Consider the following 5,304-nt stretch of genomic DNA (forward strand, 5'->3'; position numbering starts at 1 on the left):
GGCTCTAATTAGCTGGCTATTTGTCAGGTGTAGCAATTATTTTGAAGAATGAACTTCCAAAGGGAGAACAAAGTTACAGTGCCATGACTTAGCAATTAGATTTTCCAAAAGACAAATATAATCCAGGATCCAACTGATATTTTAGATTTAAATTTCAGACCTCACTCCAGGGTCATGTTGCAGAGATGATTTTAAAAAAAATTGTGGATAGATTTTATTATAATTTCTAGTCTCAGCTTCTGCTAAGGAAGATTGGGGAGAAAAAAGGAAAGATCCAAGAGTTCACACCCTTTTTATCTGAGAAACTTTATTAAGGTTAAACATTACTTTAGCACATTGACTAACTGCATTGGATTGGTCAGCATGTTACACAATGAAAATTTAAGAAAAAAACATGCTAGATCTGACCAAAGGGCTATGACATCCAGTACTGTATTGTTGCAGCACTTTGCCAAATATGTATGAGAAATATACCAGCCAGGTGTCTATGCAATCAGGCTCCTCCTATAGATTACAATACAAAGCCTGTGATATTGAAATTCACATATAGTTAAGAAAATGAATTGCCCAAATAAAGTCAGTCTGGCTGAGCCAAAAATTAACATATTAATAGTCTGTGGTAAATTCAGAAACTTTGAAACTGTAGCAATCACTGGGCATGATCACTTATGGAAGATCCAGATAGAACTGTTGGAATCCTCTGAGAACTTTTTCCATTGACAAAAGAGATACTCAGACTTAGTAGTTGCTCTCCATGCCGGTAGATGATGACGACGACGACGACAACGACGATGATGATGATGATGGTGATGATGATGATGATGATGATGATGGTGGTGGTGGTGGAAGGAACATTGGAGGTCATCTAGTACAACCCCCTGCTCAGGCAGGAAACCCTAATCCATTTCAGACAAATGGCTGTCCAGTCTCTTCTTAAAAACTTCCAGTGTTGGATCATTCACAGCTTCTGGAGGCAGGTTGTTCCACTGATTGTTCTAAGTGACAGAAAATTTCTCCTTAGTTCTAGGTTGCTTCTCTCCTTGATTAGTTTCCATCTTCTTTGAGGCAAACCTTGAGATATTGGAACACTGCTATTATGTCACCCCTAGTCCTTCTCTTCATTAAACTAAACATACCCAATTCCAGCAAACATTCCTTACATGTTTTAGCCTCCAATCCCCTGATCATCTTTGTTACTCTTCTCTGTACTCTTTCTAGAGTCTCAACATCTTTTTTACATTGTGGTGACCAAAACTGGATGCAGTATTCCAAGGCATTGTAAAGTGGTATTAACACTTTATGTGATCTTAAGTATAGAACATTATTTTCCTACCTTAGGATCAAAACACACTACATTCAACAGTTCATAAGATCCAAAAGGCTATCTGTCTCTCTCTTAATCTTGAGAAAAAATATTTTTTGGGAATAGGATTTAGAATACAGAATTGATAGAAGGGTAGTTCTATCCTCATTTATCTGTGCCCAAATATATTCTCTTACACTTCCTCATCATCCCTTTATTTCCCATGTCTACATCAAAATCCCCAAATTTTCTATGCTTCTATTACACTTCTCACCACATCTAATTTGGCCTTTCAGATGTAACATGCTAAAGTTGTATAGTGATTAGAGTGCTGGATTAGAATTGTAAATATTTGGATCAATCTTCCACTTGATCAGGCAGCAGCTGGATAAGAGGGTACCTGTATGTTAGCCACTTTTTCTGTGCCCAATCAATTTATATAGTAGATAGGATTATAGGGTAGGATATAGGATAAATATATAGGACAGGAAAATAGGATCAAATAGCCAAAATCAAGCTTAATTGTTATTAAAATATAAATCTTCCTCAAAACTAAACAACTCAAGCTATTCAGGTGGAGCATGGGTGTCAAACTCAATCGCATCACATGATGTGTGATACCCAGAGCTGCCCACAGTTGTTGGGAGGTGCTACATTCTGTAAGTCTGTTGGGGGTGGACCAGATAAAGAGCAGAGACCTGGATTGGATCTTTTTGGATCTCCATAGGATTCAAACTGCATTTCAGCTGCCCAGAGTTGTTGGGAGGTGCTACATTCTGTAAGTCTGTTGGGGGTGGACAACAATGATGAAAACTGTAAACCTGAATGCATTTGGGTCAATATAAAAGGGAGAAAAAATGACATTGCCATAGGTGTATACTATAGGCCACCCAACCAAACAGAGGAAATAGATGAACTTTTTGCTAGTCAGCTAACTAAGGTATGTAGGAAGCATATCACAATAGTAATGGGGGACTTTAACTACCCTGACATCAACTGGGAGACAAATTCTGCCCCAAGTGGAAGATCAGACAGATTGCTGACCAACCTAGCAGACAACTTTGTCACCCAAAAAGTAGAGAAGGGAACTAAGGGATTAGCCATTTTGGATCTAATTCTCACTAACAGAGATGAAATGATAGAAGGTGTTGAAGCCACAGGAGCCTTGGGAGGAAGTGATCATGCAATATTGGAATTCAACATTATGGAAGCACAAGCATAGAATACAGTCAAACTAGAGTCTTGGATTTTAAGAGAGCTAATTTCAATAAACTTAGAGAGAGCTTGTGAAGGATTCCATGGATGAGAATCCTTAAGGGGAAAACAACTCAAGAAGCTTGGGAAATTTTGAAAAGTGAGATAATAAAAGCCCAGTCTAGCACAATACCAACAAAGGAAAAATAACAGCTCTCAAAAGAAACCAGCATGGCTGCATAAAAAACTCTCTGATAAATTGAAAGATAAAAAGGACAAGTATAGAAAGTGGAAAGAGGGGCACATACAGTAACTAAGTCAGAATATCAGCAAATAGCCCGAGCCTGCAAAGATGAAGTTAGGAAAGCTAAGGCTCAAAATGAACTAAGGCTTGCGACCAAAGTCAAAAATAACAAAAAAAGCTTCTTTCAATATGTAAAAAACAAGAAAAAAGTGAAGGAAATGATTGGTCCATTCATGGGTGAAAGTGGCAAGAAGGTGACAAGCAACAGAGAGAAAGCAGCACTATTTAACTCGTATTTTGCATCTGTCTTTACACAAAGGGAAAAACAGACCAACCTATTAAAAATAGTGGCATAAAAACAGAATACAAATAAAAGTTAAGATAGGCAAGAAAATCGTAAGTGAGCACCTGTCCAGTCTAGATGAGTTCAAATCACCAGGACCAGATGGATTACACCCCAAGGTTCTCAAGAAACTGGCAGATGTGATCTCAGAAGCACTGAACTATATTTTTCAAAGATCCTGGAGCACTGGGGAACTACCAGAGGACTGGAAAAGAGCTGTTGTAGTTCTCATCTTCAAAAAAGGAAAAAGAAATAGATCCAGGAAACTACAGACCTATCAGCCTGACCTCAATACCTAGGAAGATTCTGGAAAAGATAATCAAACAATGAATCAGTGAACACCTAGAGGCAAACAAAGTCATTAATAAAAGCCAACATGGGTTTGTCAAAAACAGATCTTGCCAGACAAATGTTATTACATTCTTTGACCAAAATTAATGGATCAGAGGAATGCTGCGGATATAATTTACTTGGACTTCAGTAAGGCATTTGATAAAGTAGATCACAAACTACTACTTGATAAGATAGAAAAATATGGGTTAGACAGCATCACCACGAGATGGATTTGTAGCTGGCTGACCGGCCGTACTCAGCGTGTGGTCCTCAATGGAACTGCATCTACATGGATGGAAGTGTGTAGTGGGGTGCCCCAGGGCTCTGTTCTGGGCCCAGTGCTATTCAACATCTTCATCAACGATTTGGATGAGGGGATAGATGGGAACTCATCAAATTTGCAGACAACACCAAGCTAGCAGGAATAGCCAACACTCCAAAAGACAGGCTTAAGATACAGGACGATCTGGACAGACTTGAACACTCGGCGCTATCTAACAAAATGAAATTCAATGGTGAAAAAAGTAAGGTTCTACATTTAGGCAAGAAAAACCAAATGTACAGGTATAGTATAGGAGGTACCTTGCTCAATAGTAGTAACTGTGAGAGGGATCTTGGAGTCCTAGTGGACAATCACTTACATATGAGCCAGCAGTGTGCTGCAGCTGCCAAAAAAGCCAACACAGTGCTAGGCTGCACTAACAGAGGGATAGAATCAAGATCATGTGAAGTATTAATACCACTTTACAATGCTTTGGTAAGGCCACACCTGGAATACTGCATCCAGTTTTGGTCACCACGATGTAAAAAAGATGTTGAGACTCTGGAAAGAATACAGAGAAGAACAACAAAGATGATTAGAGGTCTGGAGGCTAAAACATATAAGGAACAGCTGCTGGAATTGGGTATGTCTAGTTTAATGAAGAGAAGGACTAGGAGTGACATGATAGCAGTGTTCCAATATCTCAGGTGCTTCCACAAAGAAGAAGGAGGCAAGCTATTCTCCAAAGTGCCTTAAGGCAGGACAAGAAGCAATGGATGGAAACTAATCAAGGAGAGAAGCAACCTAGAACTAAGAAGAAACTTCCTGACAGTTAGAACAATTAACCAGTGGAACAACCTGCCTCCAGAAGCTGTGTATGCTCCAACACTGGAAGTTTTTAAGAAGAGACTGACCAGCCATTTTTCTGAAATGGTATAGGGTTTCCTGCCTGAGCAGGGGGGTAGGCTAGATGACATCCAAGGTCCCTTCCAACTTTACTGTTATAATTATGATGTATTGTGACGTATTCCAATATTTTTTGCCTTTGGGGAGCTGGGGTGGGCGTGGCCTGCATGCATCCAGCCCACAGGCCACCAGTTTGACAACCAGTTTGACAACCCAGAGGTAGAGGTTTTGCATTATTGAATTTTCTGTGAATTTTATCCTTTGATACGTTATTTTCTCTGTCAATGCATCACAGGAGGTTTCACCTGCACCTTGAGTAGTACAACCCCAAAAGACATTTAGCATCTGATTAAGTTTGAAAATGAAATTGATAACATTTCCATCTTTTCATCTAATTTGTGTTCTACAGCAGTAATTGTAATTTAGGAAACCAGCCTCACATCTGATGTTGTGATTTCATAATTCATTAGAAATCAAAGGCACATGTTTTGTACATGTCAAGGTAAAAAAACAGATTTATTTTGGAAAGTAGATTAAACTAAGCACACATGGGTAAAAAGAAGGTTGTCCTTTTCAAGTTGGTTGAAAACCCTACATAGCCTGGAACTAGGTTATTTGAAGGACTGCTTTTCCCTGACCTTATCCACTCATCCCACCAAGTTTCATAGAAGGGGTATCTTTTATTTTATTTTATTTTAATTCCATGAGATTCAAGGTAC

The sequence above is a fragment of the Vipera ursinii genome, assembly GCF_947247035.1.
Source record: "Vipera ursinii genome assembly, chromosome: 1".
NCBI lineage: Eukaryota > Metazoa > Chordata > Lepidosauria > Squamata > Viperidae > Vipera > Vipera ursinii.